This window comes from Battus philenor, unplaced genomic scaffold (genome assembly GCF_028537555.1).
Source record: "Battus philenor isolate CCGP_79_NKW_IND1 unplaced genomic scaffold, ilBatPhil1.0.hap1 SCAF_13, whole genome shotgun sequence".
Classification (NCBI taxonomy): Eukaryota; Metazoa; Arthropoda; class Insecta; order Lepidoptera; family Papilionidae; genus Battus; species Battus philenor.
The window spans coordinates 9814077-9836166 of NW_027181675.1; the positions used below are offsets into that span (position 1 = coordinate 9814077).

Below are 22090 nucleotides of genomic sequence, written 5' to 3' on the forward strand. Positions count from 1 at the left end.
AAATTTAAAGTTAATTCCAGAGTGTAGTTAAAAGGTAAATAAAGTCGTTATCTGTGACATTTTGTTGTTCCCGTCCCAAAAGACTGGCCGAATCCGTGTAATTAAGGCTATCAGTGTACTAATGAAGGGTCCACGCCTATTTTACATAATCCGCGCTGCTCGCTAATTCGACGGATATTGTGCAATAATTCGGACATGTACGCCGACGTCCAAGTTCAATTTACATGTCATTAAGCGGGGTGTTGTTGTAGGAGCTGTGAAATGTACCTGTTAGTACATTACTACATTACATTACGATATTAAAGTACAATTTAGCGAATAAGGAATGTAATAAAAAATTATATCAATAACCAAATGCGATTCACTATTATTAAATACGGTGATTAGAAATAAGAAAATTTCATGCAATATAATTTATGAAAAATATTTGTGAAATTTTGTAATTAAAGAAATTCAAGGAAATAGGAGAACACTACATTTTAATGTACAAATTTAATTTTAGATTGTCATATCAAGCTCTGTCAAGCGCGCTTTTCTTAGCGTAATGTAGTAAAATCCGTACATGCCATAAAATATCCGGACCAAGTTTTTTTTAACCTAAAAAGCAATAGTTTGAAAATTTCTAATGAACGCCTCCTTTGCCTCCTTTGCGGATGGAATTTCATAAAATCCGTTCTTAATTGATCACTACTCGTCCAAAGTAATCATCATTGTTATCACCATATCAGTAGATAGGCGCCCATTGCCAAGTATAGGCCTGACCTGAAGATTGCCATAAAGACCGGTTTTGCGCTGCAAGTAACGGTAACTTCCCACGACATCAATTATGCCATCTGTATGTAGTGGGAAGCATGGACAAACGCTCTGTCTACCGGCTAGTGATCACAAGACGAGAACCTTTCGGCATATTCGGCCATCGGTTGCACGAATGACGTGCCACGCCCACTGCCACTTCTCATATGCGATTCTTCGATTTACGTACGTGACCTTGATTCTTCTGCCCACTTTCTCTCATTTCTGAATAGATCACACTACAAAGCTTTAAGTAATGCTCTCTTCATTGCTCACTATGAGTCTTATTAAAAGTCTTATGGTTGCAGAGTAATTCTGAGTACATAGGTGGAAATTTCTTATGTTATGAATAAAGTCATTAAAGAAAGTAAAAGCTTCTTATGAATACATATAAAATATTTTTTGTCCTGGCTGACGTAAAAATTGTTAACGTAATATTTTTTTTAATTGAGTTTTTTAGAGCTCAAATAATATTGAAATGATTTTATAAGTAATTAATAAAATAAAGTACATCAGTAGTTCAAATAAACAACTAAGTAGAAAAACATATTTGTGGTAAGTTATGTGTTAAAGTTTCTTCACGAGGCCGGATCAAAGTTAAGGTCGTAACAAAGTTCCAGTTAAGCTACACCGGTTGTTTGCCGCTAAGTTACCTCTAACATTACTTTGCACGGCCGCTTCAGTCCCGAATGTTGGTAAGTAGTGCTCAGTTGTTTTGTTGTTATCTTAATGACTTCTCATTTTATTACCTTCTTGCGAATTAATAAGAAATTTTTAACGTTGTTATTTTTTATCTATTTGCATTTCTTTGTTGACCCAAGTGTCAAACTTTCCTTCTATTATGTCGTTTCATTTTTGACAAGGATTTTTCTATCAATTATTCTCATATGTATTTATTTCCTTTGAAAATTATGATGTACAGGATGATTTGTTAAAGCTGTGAAATCTTTAAAGGGGTAAATATATAGCGGATTTGTTAGTAAAAAGCTTTAAAGCTTTTACACCTATTTCCAATCAACCTGTGTCATGATCACCATGAAATATAATACTTTACTTTTTTACAATGAAATGTTCAAGGCCCATAATTTCTAGCAGTACAAAGTCGGGAGATGCAAATTGTAAACAATGTATTATTCACACAGTGTACAATTTACACTGACACTATACGACTTTGTCAACTTTATGTAAACCGACAACTAACTAGTATAACAATTAATATGTAGTCTATGCATAATGTATACTGCTTTAAATTTAAAAAAAAAAAAAACTCTACTCTTGAGCTGTCAGATGTATTAACTCAACACGCAAGCTCTGTGATGCTCTAGGCTAAAGTTACTATGACGTAAAACAAAGTGATCAGAGTTCTGATGTCCGCATATTATAACAGACCTCTGTTCTTAATTTATTATATATTACCTACGGGATTAACGAACTCATAAAGCAATGCAAAATACATTATTAATTGGGTTAATGCGGCACGCGTCGATCGGCACAATGATAATTAAACGTCATTCGGTTTCAATTTACCGTCCACGATTTCTCCGCGCTTATCATGTAATGAATATTAATGAGGGAAATATATTTTGATGCTTTTTTATCTCAAAAGACGAACAAAGGTGAGTGTTCACCTGATGGCAAGTGATACGGTGCATTGTGGAGTTGCATGAGGCCTAATCGTGATCATGTGATATTTGGTATTTCCATTATATTTTTTCACGCGGAATACAGCATTGCTTACTGACACCAGTTCATAAAACTTCGTAATGGTATATCGTACAGAAGAGACGATTCACTGGATAAATCGATTTTAAGTTTGTTGGTTCATCATCATGTCAGATACACGTCCATTCCAAGCCCTAGGCCTCCCGCATAGATCGCCACGATAACCGTCACTGGTCCTATGCTACACGTACCCAGCGACTTCATGCGAACTTGATTACGTCGTGGGTTCACTAAATGGCAGGCATAACAAGGTCGTATCAAATGGCTTTAGATTGCAGTTGATGTTATTCCATCACCTTTAGGTTCCATCTGCGATCGACTACACGAGCAATCTGCCAAGTTTTTCCAACGACATCGATGACCAAAGTTCTCCTGCGAATTTCCTCATTTCTGACTTGGTGGTTAGTTTAACAAAGCGTTATAATTACTTGTCTAAACAGTAAGAATCGTTTTTTGATAATTCTAAGAAAATAGAAATAAAACCTGAAAAGATGAAGCCTAAAAAATACGATTAAATAAAGAGATATTTAAACTTTTTTAGTAAACGTGCTATAAAATAGTCATAAAAGCAAGCAAAAAAGTAGTTTTAAATATCTGTAATAATTTTATAAAAGGTAATTTTATTATTCTTAAATGGCAACAATACTCGACCCCGTCACTCTTTTGTGACAACTTCCAGTAAAAGGATTGAGAGTGGTGGGTTGAAACAGCGTTTTGATTATTGAGTCGGGAGCCCAGTAACTTGTTCGATAACCATCGAAGTGAATAGTTGTCTAGTGGAAACTATGCTAGGTAGGCTTTAAGAGTATTAAAAGTGGAATTAAAGTATTTACTGTGCTGTGAATTGGAATTTTTCTTATATATGTAATAGCCCAGAAACGACTGAAGTTGACGAGACTATTAAATTTTAGACTTAAATATGGAAATGTGAAGCTAATAATCTTCCTTATCACTAGATTTTTTAATGATGGTAGAACTTCGTGATTGCCTTACGTCATTTTATAATAAATAATTTGGCAAACATATGAAACAAGACATTCCATTTAACTACAAGAAAACACTTTTTTAGAACAGCAAGTCGGTCACCTCGTGTTCTTGATTTTTTTTTCGTTGTGCTACCACCATTAATCACATATTCTGCTAGCTTGAATGGGCAAAGCATAGAAGACGCTAAGTCTAGGCCTTTTTTAGGTAGCAGACTTGAGAGTTTCCTCGGGAGCTTCATCTCGGATCGTTTCCTAAATATGTATTATTTTCCAGATTGGTGTTAATGATACCATCGGCTAACATTATTGCAATAGAAAGTGTCTTGATATAATTCGTTGGTACGCGCTGCCTTGTCACCAGATTGGACTTTCAATCGGCTAAATATAATTTCAAAACCCCGTTCATTAAATTTGAATGTAGTCATTTGCAGACTAATGCTTGGCATTAATATTTCTGCAGCACGTCGATAGGCATACTTAGCAGAGAGTAGCGAAACGGATCTGCGCAAATAATTTTAAACGCCTAGTATTAAACAGAAAGTACAAAATCAGGATATTATTAAAAAAATTCCCGGTCAAAAATTCTGCTTATTTTAAAATCATGATCATTTCAGCCAAAAATCGTCTACTGCTGGACATAGGCAGCTCTCAGGTTGGAAACGGTCAGCTTCCCCAGTCTTCCGACGACCTTAACAAGGTTAAGTGTACGCTTTTTGCTGACGTCATACGCAACGCTTGCATCGAAGTTTCCAACCCAAGCCCAAAACGAGTGTAAATTGATAGTTGATAAGTTTATTTGAGGCGCGCAATAATTCCAAGAAAACGACGAGCCTTATCTTTAAGAAACTTAAAACTCTAAAATAAAAGAGAAACGTTTGTTAATTGTAATTTTGCGTGTCTATACTAAATACAATTGGTAATCGTCGTGGATCAGTCGCCGGGTCGATGCGTCTGAAGTGGCAACAAATGACTTAAAATGTAGGACGCCGCACCGCACCTGAATCGTTGCTAACTTCGCGTGCTCTTAGCTATTATGTCCTTTAATTAATTGGCAAAGCCCTGCTATTAGGTTGATCTACTTCCCCCATTATCTTCGTTTACAGAATTGAACAGTTTTTATTATCTGGTTCTTTGTGTTTTATGATTGTAAATAATGTTACCAGTTTTAATATGCACTGATTAGATTTATCGTGGTCGTTGGTACGAGCAACCCTCCGTTGTTATCGCCAAAGATATAAAAACAAGGGAAATAAAGGAAGTTTAAATTATGGTTAGAACACGTTTTACGAAATGTATTAAAATTTTATTTTGGTGATATTTTAGGAAACTCCGGAAACATAAAACCTTTGATTCTGATTCGAAAAGTGAATGCCGCTAATGCATAAGCCATTTTCTCCGGCAAAGGTCGTGTAGTAGAAGATTAGTAGCCTTTACTGGAATTTTATAGGCAGTTACTCTACCATGCAGTCGTGTACTAAGTGACATAGCTAACAGTACGTAAAGTACATTTAGTGGACTGACCTAAAAATCATAATTTATTTGAACTACTCAGACGGTGATTCAAGTCTATTATTCGACGATATAAGATACACATCCTAGATTAACAATTCGAGTTATGAATCACATGTTAATGGCATAACTAATAAAACGCTTTCAATAAACTAACTGCTTTTGTTTCATTTTTATTGCAATAGGTCAGAGCATATGAACACACAGTCAGACGTGCATTCCGTGTCCATACATATGTATTTCCAGGAAACAGTAATTGTTTGATCATGATTCATTGGTGGACCTTTAAAAATTCTTTTTGAGACCTTAAATTTTTATGTGATTAATGTTGAACTGACTTGAATCTCTTTAATGTTAAAATTGAATGCGATTAATTAATTTTCTTGTTTCGATAAATAAATATTTTCATATCTACATCAACAAAGGCATAAACAAAAGACAAACTAAAAACTTATTATTTATTTTATGGGCTATGAAAATAATATTTCGTCATACATACACTTGATAAAAATATAAACATAAATTTATTTAATTAATAATATTGTTACAAACAAAAAACATTCCATTAATAAATACTTTACTACAAATATCTAGTCGTAGGCGTAGAAATGTATTTCCAATCCAATTAAAGCCATAAAAAGTATGTAGGTTAGAATTAGTGAGTGATCGTTCATTACTTACAATGCTGGTTATACTTTAAGTAGCTTTGCAAAACAACACACTAACAAGCCTTACTATTGTGAACTTATATTTTAGTTTTATTTGAGCGCGCCATCAGAGTAACATAAAATATATTTTCTTAAGTCTTATACAATATTGCATTAATTTAAATGTGTTTGCCTATTTTAGTCGCATGTAGTTTTAGTACTATGTCCATAATTCGATAAATTAATAAAAATTATTAGAGTAGCGTTCATAACATTAAAACCAGCTACAACTAATCGAACCTAAATTAATAATTAACAAGATAATAAAAGACAATAGAGCGTTATATACTTAAATTACAGTGATATTACTGAGAAGTAAGAATATACAAAATATGACTATCAGTAAACGTATTTCAGAATTCTACTTTTGCAAAAATTTTTAGTCTCGTCAATTACAATTTCGAATAATTTGGCAATAAATTAAATATTAAAAACTTTTGTTATTGGATGATAGGCATAATTATAGAAAAAAAAAACAACAACCACTTAAGTGACACACGAATAAGTCACTAAGGGTTTACAAAGCTTTATTTTTTTTTTTCACCCAAAAACATCAGTATGCCCGGCTAATTAACAAAGTTATATTTAGTAACACTGAACCGAATTCTCAATACGATGACAATTCAAAATTTCTTGCGCTTTTGCGGACCGCATAAAGTTTTAAGTGATATAAACCAGTTTTATTTTTTGTATAAATGGGTGAAGTGTTTCATTATGACTCTTATAAACGCTATATTTACCCTTTGCAATGATGCAGTAGGAATGGATAGAATTTTAAAAAAGTTCAAACCTTCTCAGGTCTTAGTATATGCATATGTAATAAAGCACCACAATATATCTCAGACCTTCCTTTTCTTAGTATAAAATCTAAAATTAAAAATAAATTATTAATTTAATCTTGTTATAATATTCAAGAGTTCTTAGATGATCGAAATGTGTGGAATTTGGTTCGTTCACGCATTTACACGGTTGATACTATAATTTTACATCAAACATTGTAAAATTTCATCTAAAAAGAGCAACTTTTGAGTTTCTGGCTCTTCGCAGCAGATAATAAAATAATTGTCGATTCAGAATTACGTGTAATAACAGAATCAGAAATACTCACTGTAATAAAGCTATTTTTAATTTAAATTTGACGATAGGATATGTATTCAGAAATAAAATACACAAGCTTACTACAACATGCACGCTTTCATAGTCAAGTAACAGCATGAATTATTATAACCCCATGTGTAATTATAAAGTTGCAACGAGTCATTACCATATTCATGACGTGTTCATCATCAGGACAGCCCCACGCGTCGTGGCTGCATTGCAACCTAATCAAGCGGCGAGATAGGGGACGTCGGCCCTCCATGTGGAACTTTCGGCGCCGATGCCCATATTAATTATATTATATTAAGATATTAATGACGTGACCAAGTGTTAAAATGAGGTGATAACGGATATATTATATTTAGAATTATTTCCGTAATTTGAAAGACACTTGTTGAGCTAAGAGAAACATCAAGAGATTTGTATTGTATGGGCAATGAAATATGTATTTCAATGTTAGTTTTTATTCTATATATTTAAATGGCAATGATTTATAGCTTAATAGTGTTTGTCTTTTATGATTATGAATTTATGTTATGTTTATAAATATATCTTATGTTTGTTAATATATATATATATATATATATATATATATATATATATATATATATATATACATACATACGTATTTGTATATGTATATATATGTATGTACGTATATATTATGTATGTATATATTTATATTATACGACATATTACATTGACTTACAATGGGAATACGACAGGCCAACTTGTTGCACTCTACAGAGACAGATTGTAACAATAGTTAACTTTAATATGTTGTATTCAGCTTTTTTTAACGCTTTTTCTAGTCATATTAATATTACGTTATTTATTATTTAAAGAAATATAAAAAATTACTACTATTAGCTGATGGAAGTCCGCGTTGAGCTGGATGACGCGATGAATATGGATTTGTCTAATTTTTTTAATTAAGTTTTTTCATTTTTCATTTCTATCAATTTATTGAATCGAGGATTATTGCCGAAGACTAGCATATTTTTGCGAAGAATTGGCTAATGACGGTTAATGGGTCAATAGTCATCTGTTACACGAACATCTGCTCGGTGGGCCGAGCTAACGACTCGTGTGTCGTGTGGGAGTTGGGTGCCTTATGTTACGGTTAAAAAAGATCGCTACATTCATTCAACAATAGCAAGAGCCATTATTTATTTGAGTGTTAAATCGATAGTTTACTTTTGCACTTCAATTGTAAGTAAGGTTTTCTTAACATCTGCCATTGCTTTATAATATTTGTTAATTTGGTTAACAAGACTCTCTAAATTTATAATTTCAATTAATTTAAATTACTGCATACGTCATTATTTTTTTGGAATTGGTGTGATAAGTAAAGTTACAGTAGCTTAAGGACTTTTAAAGTTAAGGATATCAACTTTCGAGTCCTAAAGTACCAAATCGGTTTCTTTGGGGGTCAACATAAATAAAAACTGATTTTTAAAGTCTACGGTGGGCCATGCATTAGTTAACATTTGAAATATTATTAACACGAACGGTAATATTAAAATATTTTTTAAGAATTACATCGCCTAAATGACCACTATTTCGATTTTACACTCTTCTAAGCGAGCTAGTAAATTTGCAAATACTCGACGGCAAAAAGACCGCGAGTGGCGCATTTGGTTTATGGATGACATGGCTCTTTAAATAAACTCATGAAAAGTCTGCTGGGGATAGATCTGGGCTCCCTCATCTGGCATCCATGGGATGTTGCCTCGTCTGGAGATCAGCTTTGTTATTTATTGCTTGTTGATTATCAATTGTTTCATATGAACGAACATGTAATTAGTATGATTGTTATACTCTTAAAAAACTCAAACAGTAAAATTTATATTTAAATTTAATTTGACTTGGTTTGAGATGCCAGTTAATTGTGGAAAATAAATCTCTTGCTCAAAATAGTTTGATAATTCCTGAATAAGCTTTTAATAAAAAATAAAATAACTAAGTTAATGACGAGGATGCATTATAATATATTAAATGTAGTAAATAGCTTCCATGTCATGCATATAACAAAATTTCATTCATATACGAAATAATGGTTCTGAATGCGTTTGATATATGAACAAAATTAATTAGTATGTAATATAAACTGATGGCAGTAACCACTGAATATCTGACAACTATCATATTATATTATATGTTTCATCAAGTTTAAGTTTTGGTCAGGTTAGATTCAGGTAAGTGTGGACGCGTTTAATAATTATGTTGAATAATTTTTCAAACTACGACTTAAGAAACTCAACAGTAACGTTTCAACCTTCTTTACTTAGTTTATTAGTCTTGTGTTATTATTTTCGAAAGTAAACATTTTTAACCAGGAATGACAAGAGGTTATATCTTTAAACCTATTGACAGCACTGTCGGTGTTAATAATTATCTGCAGGACAAAGAAGCGTGTAATTGTACAGCGGATGGGTAAAGGTTTAACAATACTGTAATCCGTGCTCGAATTTCGGGTGGCCTAACCGACCCGCATTTGCATTTCAAATTTGAGTGACATAAAATTACTTTGGCCGAGACAATACATTTGTTCCGGAGATAGCGTCAAACGGACGGGCTGTGCAGCTGTTCATGGGAATTAAAAGGAAATTGCCTGAAGTGATTTTCTTAGAATAACATTTGTTGCATAAGGAAATGATGCAGGTTATATATTACTCATCGGCTTTTAGACCACAAAGTGTCGTCAATACGCTTTACAATAATTTAAATTGTAAATAAAATTATTTTCAATAATTTGTTACTTACATATTTTTCCAAACGGAATTATTTTTTTTACTATTTAATAAGATAACCAGTAAGAATTAAACGCTCTACAAATAATAGTTTACCAGTACATAGGGCCTGTGCTATTTATAAAGTATAAGCAACATTGAAGTAACAATGTAAACTTCAAATATTTTAGAATGACAACTTGAGTTTGTAAAGTCCACGTATAAATATTAACTCAAGAACAATACGACAAGTGGTATGTAATATTAAAAAGTGTTATGGAATACGTATCAGGTCTAGCAATTTATTATGATGATAGTCAAAAAATAAACATGTGGTTGGAACAAAATTTTAACGGATATTTTTAATAAAATAAACACGTGAGCCTGTTATTGTTTGTGCTTATCTTCGCAGCTGAACAATTTTCCTTGAACGGGATCATCCCTTCTATTCACTGAATATTAATTCGTCCATTAAACCATAGTCTAGACATAATATTAAACTTATACGGGTTGGTGATCGCCAAGGCTTACGGTTTAAATAGCGTATTGAAGCATCCCGGCGGGAAATAGTGACAGTATTATTTATTGTGCCTCCGTGTATATATGGACAATATTATCTTTATTTATTGTAATATGTATCAATATGCAGAATAGTTGGTTATAGATGTAAAAGTATTAAGGGAGTCCATTAATATATGGCACATTCTAACCAGAAAGTCAATGGTTTCAGAAATTATTAATAAAGTCATTCTGATCATTCATTAAAATTCTGATTATTGCATGTTAAAATTAGTAATCGTTTACCATGTGTCCTTGCAGACTGTAATACCAGAATTTAATGGCCTACGTATATTAGATTAATCACTTTATACAGGTTGATGTGAAATAGATGTAAAAGTTTAAAAACTTTTTGTTAACAAATGAGCTATACATCTATACATTTAAAATTAATATATAAAAAAAACGTGCAAAAGCGAGCTAGGTTACACTTGTCTTTGATCGAATATTAATAGGAAATAATTTGGAGGTTCTTGTATGGTAACATAAAACTAATATATATTTTATGTTTCGTATATACAACCTTATTATTTATAAAAAAATGGGTTTAACTACTATAAGGAAAGGTTATAATATTACTTTATCTTTTTAATCGCTTTGAAACACGGTAAATGAGAAAAATGCAATTACATTTCCATTCGTGCTTCGCAATTTGTTTATTTGTAGTTCAATCGAAGTTGATCCTTACGAATTTATTTTTCTCTTGCCCCGCTGTTTATTTTTATTTATCACGTCGTGTTGATTGTGAATTGTGTTTGAGGCAATGTTAATTGGAATCAGATTACTATCGTATTTCCAACGACCGAGGGCGCATCGTGAATGACGAGCATTCTAAACATCAGGCCGAGGCGGTCGCTCCTTATCCAATTTCATCGGTTTATAATCATTTGCGATCTTTGTGATGAAAATTTTGAATTAAGAATTCATCGTGCTTTAGGTATCACGTCTCTTGCATGCTTTACTAAAGCGTTTTGTTATGTTTATAAAGGGTGCTTACATCTAAAAGCTGTGAAGGTGGGAATGTATATTCGAATTGATGTTTATTGTTGGGATATTGTTTTAATGTATGGTGTACCCGATCCAAAACCAATGGTTTCAAAAATTATGAATGATAACATAATAAAAAAAGCTTTTTCAAAATTCGTATTACAACATATTTAAATATATTTTACTATTTGTCCCTGCAGGATTTTTACTGCCAGAAGTTATTGGTCTGTTGCATGCGAACAGAAAAAAAAGTAACATATTCTAGAGTGATCACTTTAAAAGTTGATTGGAAATAGTTATAAAAACTTTTTGTTGGCAAATAAGCTACTTTTTATTACCTATTTCCAATCATCCTCTATGATAACATGGCCATTTGATTTGAACGCTGCCATGAAGTGATTTAAGTAAGGTGCTGGGCCTAAATCACACACAATTGTACTCTAAGTCCTTTGAAGCTTTTACCCCTCTAACCTTGTATATTAATGATGATTGGTAGGATTTTTAGAAGATTTAATTGTTTTCTTTTAAGAAAATTTACTATACTGCCCAAGTTTTAAAGCAATACAATACGACAGTGTTTGAAATACGTACCTATCACGTTAATTGGCAATGAGCTCAATGGAAACATATGGTTGAGTGACCAAGGCAAGGTTAAAATTAAAAATGTTTTAAATTAATTAAATTCTTTTTGAGTCCTCGAACTTTTATTTACTTTCTGCATTACACCGGTATCCAGAGAGAATTAAAGTTCAATGAATATTAATTAATTTTTGAGATGTTTTTATTTAAATCGTTCTTTAACGAAGCGATGACATTTGAATGTAGATTCGAGACCTCTGTGGCTCTATTCTAATTGCTTGTTGTGAACCGAAACTCGAAAGGCAAAGCACGAGCTTGCCACTTTAATGCACCACGGTTGCCGAGCGCATACAAAATAGAGTTGGCCGTCGTCCGTGAGAATAAGGGAAAATTATTTTTATTGGGACTAATCGCACAAAGCTTAATAATATTTAGAAATAGGCTAGATTAATTATGGCTACACGGCTATGGCCATAATTATGCTAGTACACACGTCTACATTTAATTCTGTACAATGTTATACATGAACCCAATGTAAACTTACGTTATGTTTTGCTGTTGACGCGCCTATTTAACATAATAAAGTAAATCATATAAAACCCATTACAGCGCAATTGTTGAACTATGTATAAATATAAACTAATTATGTATATATATATACACACATATATATAGATATATATATAAATATATATTATTTATATATATATATACATATATATTTACATATATATATATATATATATATATATATATATATGTATATATAACTGGGTCTCATATTCTAAATGTATTTCAATAATGATTAAATAATAAGTAAACTTTTGAACGTATAAAGCGTTTGACCTTTCTGGTGTTTGGAGTATATACGTATAATGTATGATTTCTGGAGACCATTTTCAAGTTTAATTTATCATTATTTAATTTTGTTTTAAGTTATCATTATGTTATTTATTATTTTTTAAATTATTGATTTTTGGATACAGAGCATTGAGCATTCACTCCATAGCTTCTACACCTTTTTTAATCAACCTTTATATGTTGTACTTTGATTATATTTTAGATGTTTCTTTTTTTTAGAGAATTCACTGAATACAAGCAGGTACCCTTTCAAAGTGTATCAAAACAATGGCATTCCTGTAACGAATCTATGGCTCGGCGAGGCGGTGGACTGCAGAACAATGTGCAACAAAACGGTAAGTGAATGTCAAATGTAATGCTATTGGAATGTCACCGTCTGGACAGCTGGCTCACCGAAGATTGATTGAAGATGATCACTGATGTCAGTAAGGTCTGGGACACGCTTAATTGGGTGAAATATCATCAATTTCAATCATTTTGAGTGTAATCAGAAGTACAAGTAACGTTTTTTTTTTAATTTTATATTATATATATGAAAAAAATTAAATCAAGACGTTACTTAAACATTACTTCAATAAAATTGATTTCATCAGTTTTAATAAAAGATTTATTTCAGAATTTTTTAAATAAATATAAATCAGGGTTCAATGAAAGCTTAAGATTTAAGAAAAATGTACTTTTAATTTTGATACTTAAGAGTGTGAGATTTCGTTCAAAGTCGACATTATTGGCCCTGTGGAGCTGTTTTTTTATTGTTCCCCATTACTGGGTACCTCCCGTATATTTACTTGTCTTAGGTACGCAGGGACTATACTTTCTCAATAAATTTTTTACTGACTTTTTATTGTCATCCTAGTCTTTTATCTTTCATATTACCTTCCTCATATCTTTATTTTATTCGTCACATTCTCTTCCATTCCTTTCCATACTTTAATTACCTTTCTTATTTTACCTTCATCTCCTGAGTACTACTTTTAATTATTTCATTTTCGTTTTTTTTTAATTCTTTACTTTTGTTTATTAAAATATGTTCATTCCAATTTTTTAAGTTTTAATTTTTTGCCTTGTCAAATTCTACATCACGTACAATTGAATATATTACAGATTTTGTCTCATTCTAGTCTTACCCGACTAGGATTTGTTGCCCTTAATTACTTTAATTTCAAGAAGTATTGGCGCCTTTCTACTTCCTCGAACAAGTTGGCAATGTTCTTTATTTTCTCCTGCTAATGAAACAGCCATACAGCTACGCCCCAAATACGGGACAGTACCGGCTGTCTGTACCGCAGTACCGAATCAGATGCTTTTGGGGCAGTTACTTCATTGTCGGTATTGAGGCTCGCGGATTCCGGATCTGCTCCTAATTCAGTATCCGCACGCTGAACAACATAACAATGACCCAAACTTTAACAAATAATTGCAGAATACTAACATGTTATACTGTATACTTATAATACCAGTAAATATAAAAAGCAAATATTTTTCAATCATTATCGTATATTATTACGGTTATGCATTCAGTAATAGACCATAAAAAGTATATAATACTGAATCATTTACTGCCATTATAGCCATTTCCTTCATGGTCACCGTTCACAGCGTGTTTGTTTTTAATAGTATAGCATCGCATTGCTGATGGTCACTTCGATCGATTACACATCGGCGGAACTGAATCCCGCACTGACTATTATGGAAACCTGACTACGCCAGCGCCGAGTCTAGAAATGCACAAAGGGCCGCGTGAGTAATGTTTCATAATCGTTCAGTCTTGATTTACGAGCTGGTAGTACAATAGACTACATTAAATTAACGTCACGACCATTACAAACGCCGATACAAACTAGACGCGGTAAATTAATCATTCGACTGTACTGTGATGAAAAGGTGCTGTTTGTATTTCCGTAGTCGTTCAAGCCACCGTTTTAACGTTACGTTTTGAAAATACTTCAAACAAAAAAAAATACATAAAAGTCCGAGAAAACAAAAACCTTCACAAAAAATATGCAGACAACCTTGGCAGAGAAATGATCAGGAGAATTGCTTTAAAAAATAGATTTAATATTCACTACTAAGAAATTTTATTATCTACACCAGATTGCACGTGTCTTTTAAGGCGTCCATAAAAGGTTAATTAGAGAGTAAACGTTTGAAAACGTTACACACGTCCGCTGTTATGGGGCAAAGTCACGAAGTCCGGACGGGAAAGGACCTCGTCACGCCGTGGATAGTTTACTTTAACGGGAGTGTCCGAATAGGGCGCCGGCACTAAGGAAACGGACCACCCGTGCCGTGTAACTGCAGGCTCGATCACATTACATGAGGACTTCTATATATGATTGGGAAATCGTTGGAAAAATTCTTCAATTCAGTATGTAACAGTCCCAACTTTGCGTGTTAATATTCTAAGAAATTGTATGTATACACAGCGTTAGGAAAAAGATAATTGAATTTCGAAAAATTTGAAATACTTCTTGAATTAGTTATTGATTAGGTTAGGGGCTGTAATTTCGCAAAATTAATACTTTGTAAACTAATTAAAGCACATAGAGCAGATGGACTGGAGCCTTTACATTCTGGGCTAAAATGATGATGACGAAATACAAAATATTATTTAAACGTACTTTATTTGGTAACAGTTTTAAGCGTGGTAAATAAATGATTTCGTACAAGAAATTTTTTTTTACTGATTTTTAATCTAAGAGTAACGAAGATTGTGGCTACACAAGTTTACCACAAAATAGCGGAAGCGGATTATCATCCAAAAGTGCTGCTCTTAGTCGGCCCATAAATAAACGAAAAGGTGTTCAAACAATTGCTTTTAACGCGCCTCTCTCCGCGCCCGATGACTCAAGGTTCATTAGCTGCACAATGCTTTTTCTATATTACAATTGATAATGTTCGTATCCATTGAGATAATTCTGTTTCATGTAATTTTTTTGGCTCAATAGCAATAATGACAGCCAAGATATTAAAAATGATGAACTCTTAATATTTTAATTATGGCTTGGACCGATACAATTTTCTGGTCGCAATGTGCATAGTGTCGGTACAGGTCATCAAGAAGGCTAAATAACCAGTCTAATAACCTCTGCGAAGGTGCAGTCATGTTTGAAAAAGTAACAATGTTCAGTAACATTAATTTCCTTCAGGTTTTTGAGCATAATTGATTAGATTAGATTTTGCTACATATTATAGAACCCAACTGATATTAAAATATCACGACTGCCTAAGAAAGATCTGCATAAACAGATTTACATAACGACTTTGAAAGCAGCATAAACTTTAATAAAATGTTCAGTACATATTAAATGTGATTAAAATGAAAGTATTAAGTTTGTACTCGAATACGGCGCATGTAAATACTATGTCAAGGTTAACATTTATTTGTTTTTTATTTATCATACTCAGGTAATTTGAAAGAATTTACTATATGAAATATTTATTAAATCCGTAAAAATAATTCGTCGGACGTATACGGCGCACGTAAAAACATGATTAATATTGCAGTCTTCAGTAAAACGCTTAGCAAGAATCGTTACTGTTTCGCTAGATTAGGCGCGCCGGAGTGTTTGCCTTCAGTCAATGAACTACCACCGTCTAGTCTTTACAGATGAACTGATGGGTTTGACCATCTCTGGATAGGTCACTGTCACTGCACTTTAAATGTATTTATGGTAAGTTCTTTTTATTTTAAATATCTTCTTAATGCATCTATTGTATTGATGCTATACGACATAAAAAGAAAAACGATGGCTAGCTTATTCGTTATTTTAAATAATTGCAATATTTTTTATATTGTAATTTTTAAATAATCTTTCATTGTACTTCTTTTTAATAAAAATTTAAATTGTACAGAATTACTACTACACTACTGAAATACTTGAGACTTGAAATTTGGTTTCTTTTGCTTTGTAGAGGTCAGATAAGAATGAATTTTACGAAAATCTCAAAAGGGATTGGAAATAAGTTTATTAAAAAATTTATTTTCTAACTATTTTTCTTATGAGTATAAAAGTTGGTGAAATATATATTTAGGTGTGTTGAAATTTACAAATATAGATTTTATGAAATTTCACCCAATAAAGACAGTGTCCCATTCGAAGTGGGAGGGGGACGACTATAAGAGGTATAAAGTCTAGACGTACATGTATTTATTAAGTTATTACCATTTATTATAAAAATTTTTATCGTTGATTAGCGACAAAAACAACTATTATACACATCAATACGTTATATAAGAAGTTAATAAAAACAAAAAAAAACTTGAGAACGAGAAATACTTGAGATTTTAAAACATATTGTAAAAGTTTATCTTCATCGTACATTCCATTGACAATACGTGCAAATTGGGTCGCGGAGTCATTCCGCATGCTCGAATTTATTGTACAAACTTATGGGTCAACGACCGAGCGCACAAAATCGGCGATCATATGGTGCGAGGTCGCCAAACTGAGATGGCGTTAGCAAGGTCATTCGGAACCAGAAGAAATTTAAAAAAAGTTCAGACAGGTGTTTATGAATACGAACTAAAAACGACAGGGGCAATATACCTTTTCTTTCTAGTTTTTAATTGCTCCTTTTGTTAAATAATAAAATGCAAAATGATCGTCGCTGTTGTTGTGAGAAATTCTTAGTAGAATTTTAATTAATGTATATGAATAATCTTGTTATTTTTGTAAGCTGTTGTAATAAAACGAAAAATAAAAATATTTTTAATTAAATTACTTACATTGCTAGATTGTTACATAGCTAGTTTTCAATTTGTTTATTAAAACATACATTTAGTGTACAGTTTTTTTTTTTATTTATAGATAGAAATATTACGCATCATTCTCAAAGTTTTAGAAATTGAAAACAAGATAGTTCTTTTGAACACAACTTGAAGTTATTAATTTTATCACTAGACACGAAACTTTAGAAAAGTTTATACAATCCATAATTTGGTCTGGCGGCTACTGTCAGGATTGTTATAAATTGAAGTAGTCCTTGGTCATTATTAACGTCCCTTAGCAGTAAGCAAGAAGCGTGATTAATTATTGTGAACACAACAGACAAACGGACAAGCCAATTCGGGTTAACGCAAAGTTCAGTGACTTGGTACTGGCATCGCTTGACTGGGGACACCATGCAGTGATGCATGTTTGAGTGACACTACACGACCAATTCGGTAACGATTCGATAATAAAGCAAGAAAGGTGTGTAACTGATAAAAACCATTAATTCTCCCATTCAACTGCGGTCATAATTATTTGGATAATAAATCCTGTAGATGGGACAGGTTGGACGTATAAATTTTTGAATCGAGCACAATGACCCTAAATTATAATGTATGGTCTAAAACCAAGGAGAAAAATAACGGATTTTAATATAAATCAAATTGCAAATTAATCACATGTTAAAGTGTTCACATTCCTAACGTCTGTAACACTTCATGATGCGTTAAAATAAACTAACCGTGTAGATTTTGAGTAGGTTTCACCGCGTTTGTAGCGCCGTGAAAATTCTAAAAATATTTGATGTTATTCAAACAATAACGCACATCGGCATTAAATAATAATTGTACACGTATGTGCATATGTGTTTTAGTGTCGTATTTCTATACCTTATTTATTATTTTCTTTGCTATATTATACAGGCGTACCCTTTGTATCCCATAGTAAAGGTCACTTATAAATTTTTTTTTGTTTTTACGAATATAATTTTTTTATTAAACTAAGGAAGGAATGAATTTTTTTTTTGAAAATTATATCGTCAAAGTCGAGGTGGTCTCGAGATCTACGTCAACTTTCTTCTAAATGACACTGTAGGTTTCAAAAAACTCAATTTTAAACTATTAGAACCGTCGCAACTTCACCTTGAATGTTTTAATTAATCCAGCGAGTGTTTTCAGAGAGTTACAGTATTCTGATCTGGAGATGTTTCGAAAAATAAAACATATCGAAAAATTTAAACTTTGTGGTGGATACTCAATCTCACCTCTCTTCCGTATGACTTTTGCTTGGGAATATTTCACGTACAACCTTTATGTTTTGGATGTGTGACAATTGGCCCCATACTGTAATAGTACTCATTGAGTTCTTGAAGATTTAGTTGCAAAAATTGAGTTATGTGCCAACCTTTACATTTCAAACGTTTAAACTTTATAAAAACAATAACTAACAAGGAAGCATATTGAAAGTCGTATTGTTTTTTTTTAATCGAATGATCCTTACAGGATCATTTATTAACTTATTTTGATTTGAGTGCAAGACTTCATCGACCGATATAATCGAATAAGAGTGTCGCTCGAATCACAATTTTAAAGCTTAAAGTCATAAGGAATAAGTGCACTTTGCAATATCATGTTAGGTTATCCTAAGGAAGTGCTTTGGGCGCCCTCTTATTAACGAGGTCATGACTCAGCGCCTTCCCGGCGCCTATCATTTTCGCAAACCGACGACACCACTCCGCAACGGCTCACTGGCTCTCCCTAGGGAACCGAACAATCTATTTCCATTCTTTTGATATGTAAATCATGCAACGTAAAGCAGCGGCTCTAATGAAATTTCTCTACGTCCACGTCACATACATCCTTCGCGTTATCTTCTCATCGCGTCACCGCACCCGAGCGCTACACCAAATTTATACGATACTTATATTTACAACGTAACGGTAGATTGTTAAATCTGGTAGAGAAAATCTTACAAATAAGACTTAATTAATTTATTCCCTGTGAAGTTATGACGCGTGATGTCGCATTCATTATGCAAATTTTAACGGAACTTACTGAAATGAATGCGTCGTCTCTCTGCTGTATAATTCCACAGATTCGCGACAGTAATTATATATTTGTGTGATACTTAATTACCAATGGAATTTCAGTTAATACATTACGAGGAACTTGAATGAGGACAATTCCTGCTAATCACATCCTGTTAGTTATACGTCAAAAGTAAATAATATATACTGAACTTTAACCAATAAAGAGGCAATAAAATAAATAACTTTTATTTTCAGCATATTATATATATTAAAAAAAAATTAAGGCCTTTTATATTTTCAATTAGTGTTTTTTAAAAGTCACCGTTTACGATAAAATTAATACACCAAAATACAATGATTAAAATGTTTTTGTCAACGAAGTTATATAACCATTAATAATAGATTCACAATTAAAAATTAAGTTTTATTAGTTAAGCCAATAAAATTGATATTCGAATAGTCTGGTTTAGTGATAGATAGATGTAGTAAATATTATTTAAATTTACTACAGTAACATCTTGTTTAATAGTGTGTCGTAAATGAAAACCCGGGGCGCTTGTAATATTTCGGCAATAAACCATTTTATTAAGAGGTTTATGGCATAAAGTGTTGTCCCTATCGACCAATAGGGGCATCTCTTATCTCACGTTATAATTTTAGAATATTTATTGTTATGTTTGTGGTCAAATGGGACATTTAATTACTTCTGGATTCAAAAACTTTCTTTAACTCGTCTAATGTTTCTCAAAGTAAGACATATTTGATTAAGGTATAAATCAACACGTAAATAAATAATAATTAGTTTTGATCTGGATAGTTGTACCAGAGGATTAAAGAATTTATTTTAAAAAAATGCTATCCAGGCCTTCGAATATTCGACAAATATATTAAGCTGAGCTCGATTAATGTCGGTTTTTTTGATAAATTGGTGCACAGCGCATGGAAGATATATAGCCAATTGAAAAAAAAAACGCTTACAGAGATAATTATTTTACTTTGGCGTGTAATTTCTAATGAACAGACCGAAGATTGAGTTGGATTTAAGAATTAGATATAATAACTTGTAATTTGTACAAGAAATTAAAAAATATCGAAAAAATAATACCAAACAAAATAAAAATTTCACGAATAAGTTCATCAGCATCATCATTTCAACCACAAGAAGTCTACTGTTGGACATAGCCTCCCTCTAAGATTTTCAATAAGGCCGTTTGAAAGCGCCTTGCATTCAATGTCTTCCGACGACCTTACCCACGTCGTGGGCGGGCACCTAACTCCACTCTTGCCGGTAAGTCTACACTCCAGAACCATAAGGCAACCATCTGTTCTACGAACAATTTTTCTTGCTTTTTAATGAAGATTTTACACGATGAATATCCTTCGTACGACTTTAAGTTAGTATTCTTTGTAAAAATGATTCTCAACAGTCTAGCATTCACACACGTTGTACTGAAATTTCTCCTTTTAAACGAGAAATAAATATTTTTTTGTTTGAGATTGAAATATTCTATGTGCGTCAATTTATGAGACCTTGTAATTGATATTTTTAAAACGATATCCGAACTGTTTATTATTGTCTTATGAGTTTACCATCCCCTTTATGTCGCTCTTGCACGTTTAATTATTGAAGTGAGTTTGGAACAAAAAAGCAATCAATAGCACAATGTATACGCAAAACTGCCTTTATACCTGTCATTACTATCGAGTAATTTAATAGTTTAGACCGGAAAATATTTATAAATTTCATTTTGTACATAAATATTTAAAAGCAGAAACGCTTAACCTATTTTCGCGGAGAAGCGGTAAACTATAAAAAAAATTATTGTTCCCGTAAGGTGTTGCATGTTTGTTTAATGTTAAAGTTATGAGGTGTATTTTAGAAAAATCATCACAATATTAAGTCGAAATTCGGAATATAATAAAGTAAGAATTATAAAAGAATATATATTGAAAAAAGACTCAAGCCTGTAATAAGCCTGCAATATATATATATATATATATATTGGTATATATATTTATATTTTATGATATAGCACTGCATTTTTAAGTTATGTGGTGATGAAGTTTTCGTTCGTTTTCAACTACAGATAAATTATTAATTGTTTTAAAAATCTATAGGGTATATAAATGTATCTTCAGAGTTTTGATGAAAAATAACAAATCCACAAAAAGGTTGAGATACTAACGTAAATTATACCCCTTAAGTTCGCGTCACAAGCATTCGGATATGTCACTGGCATGCAGTGCAGTTACTCTGAAATTATTTATGGCGTGCTTTTATTCTTTAAATTTTATGTGCCCAGTGTTGCACTCATTGAATACGAGGCGCCAATGCAAATGGCGACCGATGAAAAATTCATTGCAACGCTTAATTCGTATTCACTGACGCACTTAATATTATTGTTTAATCGCATGTAATTTCAGGTTTAATAAACTTGAGGAAAATTATGATGTGTGCATACTAATTACTCAGGAAATTATTTTTAATATAAATAGTTATTATTCCAGTAACCAAACCAGAAATAGCTTTGTTTTCATAATAATTTATTATTTAATAGGCAATACGTTTAAAAAATTAATTGATTATTGGCCCAGTTGCATCGTAGACTCTCACCATGACGTATAAAGCAATTGATTTTATAGAATTTTCTATAACAACCTTTTCTTCCGACTCTTTTGTAGGTTAGTGTTGATTAATCTAAATTAAACTTTTAAATTTAATCTACCTATGCATGTATTAAAGTTTTTTACGCCGTTTCATGTTCAGACTCATCACGATATTTCTAGAATCATAAGGCTTAGAATCTCGAAAATATTC

At 32.2% G+C, this 22090-nt stretch overlaps 1 protein-coding gene across 2 annotated transcripts in view; it reads right to left on the reverse strand.

Moving 5' to 3' along the window:
- The window catches only part of Mmp2 (Matrix metalloproteinase 2), a 199107-nt gene that overhangs the window by 118970 nt on the left and 58047 nt on the right, over window positions 1–22090 (reverse strand). The gene's annotated exons all lie outside the window — the stretch shown is intronic.